The sequence below is a fragment of the Bos grunniens genome, chromosome 5 (genome assembly GCF_055505025.1).
Source record: "Bos grunniens cultivar Pamir isolate PY7600 chromosome 5, Bosgru_T2T1.0, whole genome shotgun sequence".
NCBI classification, from domain to species: domain Eukaryota; kingdom Metazoa; phylum Chordata; class Mammalia; order Artiodactyla; family Bovidae; genus Bos; species Bos grunniens.
The window spans coordinates 6039796-6052149 of NC_141169.1; the positions used below are offsets into that span (position 1 = coordinate 6039796).

The window sequence follows — 12354 nt, forward strand, 5'->3', positions numbered from 1 at the left end:
ATGACTGAGCTGCTAAGCACACACGTGATAATTTATGATATACAACTTATTTATCCCCATTTTATGGATGAATAAACTAAGGCACAGAAAGTTTAAGTACATTGCAGATGGTCATAGAGCTCATCAATTGAAGAGCTGGGTTTGTGTGCTTCTAGAGTTGCTCAAGCTTATAATCACCAACTCCCTCTCACTGTCAGTTTCCTCTGTCTGAAATCTTCAGGCACCTTCCTCCACTCCTGCATCCTTTTTATAGGCTCCTATTGGCTGCAAAAGTAATCCCCAATTATCACCTCCTCTGAGAAGCCCTGCTTTACTCCCTGGGATGCTAAATCACGCCCCCTCGGACCAACACTATTCCTGGATACATTTGCTTTTTCACCTGTAAATCCAACTCTGCTTTCTTCCTGCTACACCAAGAAAACAGCATAAATTAGTGTTGGAAAGGATTACTCAGTAAGCAGTTACCTACTTAGAGGAAAAATCAATCTAGATATTAAATCAGACCATAAACCAAAATAAACGCATGTGGATTAAAGCATTAACTTTTTTTTTTCTCAAAAAAGAAAGAAATCAAAGTGTGAAAGAACTAAAATCAGAACAAATATTTATCATCACCATGGAGGGGAAGGACCATCTATGTTTCAAAGGAAAGAAAGGCATCATAAAGGAAATGGATTTCACTATGGATTTCACTACGTAAACCTGTCTGCACTGTCTGATGTTGAAATATAGCCGACATTACAAAGAATTTTTAAAAACTGGAAAAACATATTTGTCTCAAATGTGATAGAAACAAAACTTTCTACTGTATGTAAAGTTACTGAAATAAATGGAAATAATACTATGATAAACTACAGCCTCACACAGCAACATGAATGAATCTGGCAAACAAAATGCGGAACAAAATAAACTAGTCACGAGTTCAGAGTAAATTTCCACTTCGTAAAGTTCAAAACCAGGCACCACTGAAATCAATTGTTTATGAATGTCCATGCAGGTAATAAAAATATTAAGAAAAGCAAGGGAACAGTTTATCACAAGTCAGGGCCGTATTAACCGAGGATGGGGGTGCATAGGACACAGTGGAGAAGAAGGTGGTGGTCAAGAGGGGCTTGTCTTGGGGGCAATGTCCTTAACTTGAGCCATGGTCGCATGGGCACTCACTGTATGCGTGCATGCTAAGTCGCTTCAGTCGTGTCCGACTCACTGGACGATTATTCTTTAAACTGTTCATATGTTTTAGACACTCTTTCATATGTACAGTATCTATCTCAAAATAAGAAAAGGGAAGGGATCTCAAAGGATGAGTGGACAAAGGAGGTTCCTAGAAAAACCCCAAAAAGAGCATATGCAAATGACTAATCATTTTATGGGAAAATACCTGGCTTATGTGAATCAAAGACATGCAATTTTTCAAACAATACAGTGCTGTTTTCTGCCTAATTTTTATTTTTGTCTTTTATGACAGTACTCAATGTGTAGAATAATATGGTGAAAAGGGTACCCTCAGACACTGCTAAGGAAGTGAAAACAATTTGGTGATATTTGTCAAGGATCAAAACCAGTCTTTAACCTTTAACCCGAGAATTCCACCTTGGGGTTATCTGTGAGGAACAAGCCCTAAACTGAAGAGGAAAAAGCAATAAACACCAGAGAATACCAGCTAAAAAATTCTAAACATTAATCTTCTGAAGTCTAATAAAAGGGAAACGTGAGTAACTTACACAAGGGGTAGCACCAGGTGGAAAACAAAAGAATGTTTCTAAAGAATTCTTTAATACAGAATATGCTGATGTTACATTAAAAACAATAAGCCGGACACTAAACTGTATTTATTTTTTGGCACATCTGCATAGAAGTATGTTAAATCTTCCACCTAGAGGTAAAAAGGATTGGAAGGAAATACACAAAAATGTTAACTGTGGTTTTCTTTAAAAGGTGGGAACTATAGCAAACTTTCTTTTTCTCTCTTTTTAAAAATTTCCTTGAATATTTTCAGTTTTTTCTAATGAGAATACATCTTAAGTAATTTCCTTCCTTCTCTTTCTATATCTGTCCGTCTTTCATTCAGTCAAGGCTCTTTAAGCTACTGATCCTGACCCAACAAGAGTAGATTAAGCTACATGTTAGCCAGAATTTGGCCTGCATTGACATTTTCCCATTCGCATTAGCTCTGTCTTGCTTTACACCTGCATCCCAGCCTCTGACCCACAGTTTTATCTCCCAGACTCACTCTCCACTTCTGCTTTCCTACCTTGCTGTTGAGCTAGTGTGTGCTCAGTCACTCAGTCATGCCCAACTCTTTGCAACTCTATGGACTGTAGCCCGCCAGGCCCGTCCATCCACGGGATTCTCCAGGCAAGAATCCTGTAGTGGGTTGCCATGCCCTCCCTCCAAGGGATCTTCCTGACCCAGGGATAGAACCTGTGTTTCCTGCATCTCCTGAACTGCAGGCGGATTCTTTGCCCACTGAGTCACCTGTTGAGCTGGACTGACCATCAATTTTCTGACATTCCCATTATGGCCCCTGCATCAGCTCTCCAAAAATATCCCGAAGGAGAACCCCAGCGTGCACTGCGCAACCTTCCTGGGACTTAGAGATACAAAGATGCTCTAAGTTTCAGTTCTTTCTTTTTTCAATGGTGACATTTAATTAATTAAAGGTAAAACTCTTACCCAAGCCATTTTATATTTAATTTTATTATAGTTCTTTGTCTCTACTCATTCCCTGCCAAGCCAACAACTTTGCCTAAGAATGTTTTTTAGGAACCCTGCTCTCAATTCTTATGTGCAATTAATCCCCTTTAGCAAGTATAGAATCCAAGAGGGTCCTAAAAGAAGGCTAGGCATATGCACTGAGTAATAGCCCTGGAGAGATGGAAAGAGGAGAAACCAGAGTGTGTGAGAACCACCTTGAGAAATTGAAGCCAGAGTAACTGAGAAATCCTCACATTTAGGAACCAAAGAAACAGGGCATGGAACTCTTCAAAGCCACTCTCGAGATTTGTCCCAAACCTAGGAGGGTGAATCATGACAAATGAGACCTGCGCCCGAGGTGCGACTAACACAGAGTTCCTAGGTGGATGGCTTTAGCTTAGCTCACTGGCTGACTCAGTGAAAAGCTTCGGACAGTTCTGTGCTTTTGCATTTTGAGAATGTGATACTTGATGGACTGTTTCCCTTGGCTGTTCAGCCATCTAATGAATAAGCAGTGTACCTCCCCCGGATTATCCTAGAGTAACCGGCTGAATTGCATAGGAAAAAATATGCACATACACCTTCAATTTCTTAGCTGGAAATGCCTCCTCTTTGTGCCCTAGGAAGACCCTCTTCCTTTCAGTATTTTTCTGCAGGCAATCTAGACCAGCGGCTGAGGAGAAACCTGTTTATCTTTACCAGATAAAATGCTCCCTCCAAGTTTAAAAGCTTTTATATGCCAAGACACATTACTGAAAACACCTTTAAGCTCAGCTTCTGACAGTGGAGTATAGCAAAATACAAAACAATAGCTATGTACTGTGCATGAAATCAGTGGTTTCCTCACAAACTAGAGGACGTGTATGTAACACAACATGTGATTACATCTTGAAGAAGCCTGAGCAGCAGTGGTAAGCTAACAGTGTTATCACCATTCTCGTTGTTAAATTCATATCCAAGGACAGAGGCTGGCTCATTTCTACTGATATCTTCCCTGACTATCAGCAAGCAAATGGATATGGTTTTTGTTCTACCTTTCTGGTTCAGAAAAGGCCCCCAAATATACACAGGCTTAGACCCAGGCAGCTGTTCGTCCTCACAATTTCCTTTTAACTGCAACATTTTACCCAGAAAAACCACAGAGACTCTGGCTGACATATCCCATGCTTAACTCTGTGTTGAACATTTATGGGCCATTTAGACCTCATCCGCATTATAATTTGGCTCTGTGCCCAAAACGCCACACAAGTTTTAGGGCTTTTTGATATATGACATCAGTTATTACATTTCCATAGCTTCCCAATATTTACTAGCGTTTTATAACTTTATTAAATAATTTTCTTCAACTGCCAAAGGGATGCCATCACCGTAGGGATGTAATTTTCTCTGTCCCATCTGCAGGTTTGTTGGGTTTCATCAAAGGGGCACATTTCCCATTAAACTTTGTAGTACGTACAGTCATTAAGGTGACAGCTGAGCACCCTCACAGTCGTAGTAAGAACACTGATGGAAATTTTACCCTGAGCCATTTGAAACAATTATTGGAAAAAGCTTCAAGAGAGAGCGAGTGGCTTAGAAAATGTAAATCTGCTTCTTTAAGCGGATGACAAAGGAAGAATATTTTGAAAGTTCAGCTTGCTTTCTGGATATCTCTGAGCTGCAACAATTAGAGGAGCAGGGTGATGGGACTTCTCCAGCGTCTTAAGAGGCAGCCCTGGGAACCCAGATCCTGATCTTGCCCCCGGGTCTTCTGTGCCGGGAAAGATTTGCACTAAATGTCAATACAGAGCTCTAATCCCTCCACTGATTTCTATTTCCTCCTCAGGGCTGATCACAGCCTAATTATAGAAATTATCTTTCACTCATTTTTATATCTGTTTGTTGTCTTCCGCACTCAAACCACAGCAGAGTAGTGAGTTCCATGGAACCAGGTATCTCCTCTGCCTTTTATTTCATCTTCTGAGCATTAAGCACAACGTCTGGCACTGTGCTCTGCTGCTGACTAAATGAATAAATCAAGTAGGTGATGCAATTCTTCCCTTACATACAGTCTTCAAACCTGTAGACTCCCAATTATCCAAAAAGAAAAAGAAATGAAACAAACAAACAAAAAAATACTGCTTCCCTTCAGGGAAGATAAAGCTGCAATAAGTTTGAATTAAATCATTATAGGAATTCAATATTGTTGACTTAAGAGAGTTGAGAGTTAAGTTTTATTGGGGGCAACATGAGGACTGCAGCCTGGGAGACAGTACCCCAGAGAGCTCTGAGCAATTGCTCCAAAGAGGCAGCAGGGAGGGGCTCCCCTGGTGGTCCACCGGTTAGGACATCACCTTCCAATGTAGGGGGTGTGGGTTCCATCCCTGGTCTGGGAACTAAGATCTCACATGCCTCGTGGTCAAAAACCAAAACATAAAACAGAAGCAATATTGTAACAAATTTAATATGGACTTTAAAAATTGTTCACATCAAAAAAAAAAAAAGTCTTAAAAGCAAAACAACAAAAAAGAGGTTGGAGTGCAGAAGTTCAGTATAGACATGATTTTGGTGAAGGGGGAATACATGCAATCAAGCACATATTTTTCCAGAAGGTTTCCACTAGTCTTGAATCTTCATTAGTCACGAGGAACAGTCATCACCATGAAGGATTTTAGTGCTTTTCTAGATATGGGGAGATACAATAATTAGGGTCATAAAACCAGCTCCTGAAAATGTCTAACTCTCTGAAGACCTGTCTTGCCAGTTTTTCCCTGAGCACAGAGTGCCTCATTTCTGCTCTCCAGCCTGAACTCCTTTCAGAGGGTGTTGAAGGTCAGCAGATGTAGCAATACATGATTTAATCATTATAAAGGTAAACATCTCTGAAAGAGATGGGCATACCAACCACCTGACCTGCCTCTTGAGAAATCTGTATGCAGGTCAGGAAGCAACAGTTAGAACTGGACATGGAACAACAGACTGGTTCCAAATTGGGAAAGAAGTACGTCAAGACTGTATATTGTCACTCTGCTTATTTAACTTATGAGTACATCATGAGAAACTCTGGGCTGGATGAAGCACAAGCTGGAATCAAGATTGCCAGGAGAAATATCAATAACCTCAGATATCCAAATGACATCACCCTTACGGCAGAAAGTGAAGAAGAACTAAAGAGCATCTTGATGAAAGTAAAAGAGGAGAGTGAAAAGTTGGCTTACAGGTCAACATTCAGAAAACAAAGATCATGGCATCCGGTCCCATCACTTCATGGCAAATAGATGAGGAAACAGTGGCTGACTTTATTTTGGGGGGCTCCAAAATCACTGCAGATGGTGATTGCAGCCATGAAATTAAAAGATGCTTACTCCTTGGAAGGAAAGTTATGACCATCCTAGACAGAATATTAAAAAGCAGAGATATACTTTGCCAACAAAGGTCCGTCTAGTCAAGGCTATGGTTTTTCCAGTAGTCATGTATGGGTGTGAGAGTTGGACTATAAAGAAAGCTGAGCACCAAAGAATTGATGCTTTTGAACTGCGGTGTTGGAAAAGACTCTTGAGAGTCCCTTGGACTGCAAGGAGATCCAACCAGTCCATCCTAAAGGAGATCAGTCCTGAGTGTTCATTGGAAGGACTGATGTTGAAGCTAAAACTCCAATACTTTGGCCACCTGATGCAAAGAACTGACTCATTTGAAAAGACCTTGATGCTGGGAAAAATTAAAGGCAGGAGAAGGGGATGACAGAGAATGAGATGGTTGGATGGCATCACCGACTCAATGGACATGAGTTTGGGTAAACTTTGGGAGTTGGTGATGGACAGGGAGGCCAGGCGTGCTGCAGTCCATGGAGTCACAAAGCAGGGACAAGACTGAGTGACTGAACTGAACTGAACTGAAAAGGTAGACAGGTAGATGGCAAATGCTAGTTTGTTGTTGACAATACGCAGAATCTTTTTTTAATTTTTTTAGCAGTTCTGTGCCTAGTCACTCAGTCATTTCCAGCTCTTGCAACCCCATGGACTATAACCCCCCAGGCTCCTCTGTCCATGGAATTCTCCAGGCAAGAATACTGGAGTGGTTTGTCGTGCCTTCCCCCAGGGGATCTGCCCAACCCAGGGATCAAACCCAGGTCTCCCTCATTGTAGGCAGATTCTTTACCATCTGAGCTACCAGGGAAGCCCTTCTCTTTTTTTTTCTGTCAACCACTCTTGGGCCAGGATTCACGTAAGCCATCAGGAATATGACAGCCATTCCTGTCAATCACCCCACCAGCCCCTCCCTGATGGCATGGCCCAGACAGATTGGTTTACATGGTGGACAGTTTTGTCTTCTCTAATATTGCAAAACAGCCAGCTCTTGATTCAGCTGATCCCCATATCACAGCACTTGACTCACTAAATCATATTTCAGTAATGAATGCTTTGACGACAAAAGAAAGAATGTCCTCATTTGTCCCACATATTCTATGTGTGAATGATGCCAGTTTTCTGTATGGGAAGACATGATCCACAAAAGTCTTAAAAGGGAAAAAACAAAAATATCTGGCCTTGCATTTTCAGAACTGCTTTTCTAATCTAAGTAAAGACAAATCTGAATTAAACCAGGTATTGAGTCAAGATATATCCATATTTCAAATAAAAGGGAGAGTATTCATCCAAGAAGTTTATTACTAAGTATGTTTACATGGAAAAGTCCCTCTGTTTGAAGCATGAAGCCATACTAGTGATCCAATGAGGCATTGGCCAGAAGGAGCAAATCCTTAATTGGACCATAAGAAGATGACTAGAAGGATAATAAGAGTACCATTTCTAAATATGTTTTCCTATTTCTTAAAAAAAAAGCCCATATATGTAGTATCTAGAATTGAAATTTATAAACAGAACATCAGTATAAGGGTATTGTGATTAATTATAATGAATATGCATTATTGTCTGTTACTGACATGTAAAAAGACAAAGGATAACAAAAAAGCCATTATTTAATGAAAAGAAAAATGCTAATGAAAAGAAAAAAGATTTAATGAAAAGACAAAAGCTAACTACATAATTTCAAATACAGGAGGGAATTGTTTTCCCAAGAATCAACTTAAGGTATTAGTTATTCCCTTAATATCTTATTTTCAAAAGAAGAAGTAATTTTTGTTTTCTTATAACTCATTTTTTTTCATTAGTTCCACAAAAGGAAAATTTTATGGTATGCTTTCAATTTTTGGTCTCTTGGAATGACTGTACCTGTATAATTTCTTTTTGTTGTATTAATAAGAAAACAATAGAGCCTTGCTAGAAGTTACTATATAAAGAAAATACAAGGTAATAAAAACAGTTCATATGTTTTTTATTATCCTGACATTCCCTCAGTCTGAAAAATCAATATTAATTAAATACAGTACAGTAAGTAGGTTCATAATGGTGAAATGAAAAAAGCAACCAACTATGGCCAATTCTATGGTGCCTAATTACTGATTTATATTACCACATTCTTGAAGTTCAGCAAAAATATTCAACCAGAATTCTAGACAGGCAGAATAGTGCATTTCCTGCAACGAGTTCCATTTTCCCTTTGACATAAACGTATATGAAACAGACCTACTATATTCATTCATCCAACAAATATGCATTGGCTCATACTATGTATCAAGTACAATGTTACATGTAAGAGATACATAATGATGTCCACCCCATTCACTATCCAGGGATGAAGAAAGATAGCTAATAGCTACAATGTTGTTTCGTCACTAAGTCATGTTCAACTCTTTTGTGACCTCCATGGATTGTAGCCGGCCAGGCTCCTCTGTCCATGGGATTTCCCAGGCAAGGATACTGGAGTGTGTTGCCATTTCTTTCTCCAGGGGATCTTCCTGACCCAGGGATTGAAGCTGTGTCTCCTGCATTGGCAGGGGGATACTTTATCATGGAGCTACCAGGGAAGCCCAGTAGCTACAACAGACTGAGGTGAGCACCCACAGCTCAAAGGAGAGCACAGTCAACTGTGTCAGGAGGAGCCATCAGGGTAGACCCCTGGTGAAGAGTAACTTCAGCTATCCCATGCTCCTATCACTGCCTAGCTGCATATAGAAAGGTGGTTTGCAAAGGACTGTCAGCAGATATATGCTGGTTTTTGCCACTTCAGAGCAAAATGAAATGAATTATTAAAAATCAATGTATCTCCCTGAAGCTAACTTTGTGTCATTTGAGGATTTCTCTTTCATCCTAAAGTTGTGTTCTTCTAATTTTCTTCTCTCTTTTCTTTTCTGAAATCATGGATAATATACAAGGCTGGTTTTGCCTCTTTCATTGGTCTAATAAGTAGGAGGCAACTCGGTGTGAATTCTCCAAAATACTTAAGTTTTCCTTGTCAGTGAAATCCAGATGTGCAGAAACCACTCTGATGGAGCAAAATCAGTTGGACCATGAAGAGGACACAGATAAGCTTGTTGATTCATCAGTTGACTGTTAGCAAAGTTTTCTTTTCCAGTGTGTTCCAGAGGAGCAGTAATTAAGTGAATTAATCAAAACATCAAGATGAGACATCACTGAAAAATACATATTTGAATCCTTTCCATTTTAACTTAAAATGTTTGTTCACCTATGTTAATCTATATGGAGGATCTTTGACTTTTCTTTTCACCGGACCTGCCAGTGACTGAAGTTCTAAGTAATCCTTCTTGCATGAACCACATCCAAAACTCAGGGTACAGAATGTACACTTTTAGTTTTTTTTTTAACTAGCACAACAACTTAAAGATAATTATGAAGCAAGATGTCTGAACAATCAATCTAGAATTTCATAAATTCCACCCTCCACCATTTTTCCAATTCATCTCAAACCTCATTCAAAAGGCAATTTGATACTCAGCTTTATTGTCTTTAAAAATATTCCTTACGTTTTCACAAAATCAACTCTGTTTGTGCAAGTGTAATTCAATGTTTACATAATTATGGCCAGATAGGCAAATTTAGAACAAACACCACTGACCCTTGCTTGATGTGTGTGCTATTTAGAAGGTGGTGACAAAAAAGCATGAACCTGCCAGAGCAGGGCATCTGACTTTAACGTGCAGGAGAACCACCCAGAGAGAACAAGAGGGCAGAGGAGGAGGTGGATGTGGAGCACATCCCTCTCCACAGGTACATCAGGAGTACACCTTCAGACACAGAAGTGCATGCGGAACACCAGCTGAGAGCGGACAGGAGTACCCAACCAGTGGAAAAGAACATAAAGAACCACACAAAACTCTGTAGGATGAAGGAACTAGGGGGAAAAACAGGAGTGTTAGTAGGGCTGGACCTGCTCTCGGCAGGTGGGGAAACTGAAGCAAGGGTCCGATCCCCACATCAGGGCAATTGTCTGAGTCAGAGGAGAAACATTTAAGGCTGAGAGTGAAACAGCTGGTCTGCGGCAGCCTAAATGGAGTGAGAATCAGACAGCCCTTGCTGCAGCCATACATACCCCAGACAAGGACGCAGGTCCCCTGGAAGGCACAGTGGCTGGGAGCTGGAGTTTAGGGAGTGTGGAACAGTCCCAGGGCGAGGGCTGCTGTTGACTGTAGAGAGATTGAGGGGATGTGAAGGAGGAGATTGTGGTGGGAATTGCTTATGGAGGAGAGCCGGGCAGCCATGGAAGCAAGGCGATACTGCTGAGTCACGCGTAGGGAGTGGAGCCACCACCATAGCCTCTCTTTCCTTATGTAACAGCATCAGCAGCTGAACAATAGAGAGGCTGGCCCATCAAAGGCCTGACGCACTGAACTACAGAGTATGACCCCAGCCAGGAGGGGCCCTCTATGTGCCTAAACAGGCAGAGCTACGGAGAAAGACTGGCCAAAGAGGCCTTCTGATCACCAGCTACATTTCAGTTCAGTCACTCAGTAGTGTTTGACTCTTTGTGACCCCATGGACTGCAGAACGCCAGGCTTCCCTGTCCATCACCAACTCCCAGAGCCTTACTCAAACTTATATCCATCGCATCAGTGATGACATCCAACCATCTCATCCTCTGTCGTCCCCTTCTCCTCCCACCTTCAATCTTTCCCAGTATCAGGGCCTTTCCCAATGAGTTGGTTCTTCACATCAAGTGGCCAAAGTATTGGAGTTTCAGCTTCAGCATCAGTCCTTCCAATGAATATTCAGGACTGATTTCCTTTAGGATTGACTGGTTAGCAAGAGAGTTCCAGAAAAACATCTATTTCTGCTTTATTGACTACACCAAAGCCTTTGACTGTGTGGATCACAATAAACTGGAAATTTCCTAAAGAGATGGGAATACCAGACCACCTGACCTGCCTCCTGAGAAATCTGTATGCAGGTCAAGAAGCAACAGAACTGGACATGGAACAACAGATTGGTTCCAAATCGGGAAAGGAGTACATTAAGGGTGTATATTGTCCCCCTGCTTATTTAACTTATATGCAGAGTACATCATGAGAAACATGGGCTAGATGAAGCACAAGCTGGAATCAAGATTGCTGGGAGAAATATCAATAACCTCAGATGTGCAGATGACACCACCCTTATGGCAGAAAGCAAAGAAGAACTAAAGAGCCTCTTGGTGAAAGTGAAGGAGGAGAGCAAAAAAGTTGGCTAAAAACTCAACATTCAGAAAATGAAGATCATGGCATCTGGTCCCATCACTTCATGGCAAATAGTTGGGGAAACAATGGAAACAGTGGCTGACTTTATTTTCCTGGGCTCCAAAATCACTGCAGATGGTGACTGCAGCCATGAAATTAAAAGACACTTACTCCTTGGAAGAAAAGCTTTGACCAACCTCGACAGCATATTAAAAAGCAGAGACATTACTTTGCCAACAAAGGTCCTTCTAGTCAAGGCTATGATTTTTCCAGTAGTCATGTATGGTTGTGAGAGTTGGACTATAAAGAAGGCTGAGAGCCAAAGAATTGATGCTTTTGAACTGTGGTGTTGGAGAAGTCTCTTGAGTCCCTTGGACTGCAAGGAGATTGCCAGCTACAAGAGGCTCATAAAGACTCTGATAGGGCCATAATTCCTGTGGTGGAGACTGTCTGTGTCCCCGCACACTTGGCACTGCCAGGGTCCCCACAAGCCAAGCAGCTGCACCACCTTCACGCTCAACTCTCACTGGGGCAGAGCTGCCACAGGCAAAAAAGTCTGTGTTTATGCGTACAGGGTCACTTCGGTCGTGTCCAACTCTTTGTGACCCTGTAGACTGTGGCCATCCAGGCTTCTCTGTCAGGGAGAGGCATTCTCCAGGCAAGAATCCTGGAGCGTATTGGCCAATACTGGTCACCACACCCTTCTAGAGCACTGTATTTCCTGCTGCCCTAGCCGCCAACCCCCCTGAGTACCTGGTGCTGCCAGAGCCCCTGTGACCCAAGCAGCTGCACCATCTCCATGCCTGGCCCTCACAGGGGCAAACCCAAGTCCTGCAGAGCAGCCTCAGAAGCAAACTCCAGTGGACAACCCCCACATGCAGAGGTGGAAATAAGACCACAATTGAAACCCAGGGGCAGTGTGGCTAAAGAAGACCCAAAACCTTCCCACCAGCTGTACAAGCTGAAGGTTAAATCCTATCAACTAGGCAGATTCTGTGTCTATGGAATATATAAAAGGACACTGAGAGCTCCCACAAAAGAAAACACACTAGCTCTGATAGCTGTGGACACTGGAGGCAAGAACACGCATGAGTAGGACCAGATTAGAA

The 12354-nt window shown here is 41.7% G+C and overlaps 1 long non-coding RNA gene across 7 annotated transcripts in view; it reads right to left on the minus strand.

Moving 5' to 3' along the window:
- LOC147371271 (uncharacterized) overlaps positions 1–12354 on the minus strand; it is a 213010-nt gene that overhangs the window by 60418 nt on the left and 140238 nt on the right. For 2 of the 7 annotated variants that reach the window (XR_015163391.1, XR_015163404.1), the window contains one exon: positions 5113–5358. The exons of 4 other annotated variants lie outside the window; for them this stretch is intronic. This is a non-coding gene — a long non-coding RNA (uncharacterized LOC147371271). Of the gene's footprint in view, positions 1–5109; positions 5359–12354 lie in introns of those variants that run through there. One more of the 7 variants, XR_015163397.1, reaches the window with a different exon arrangement.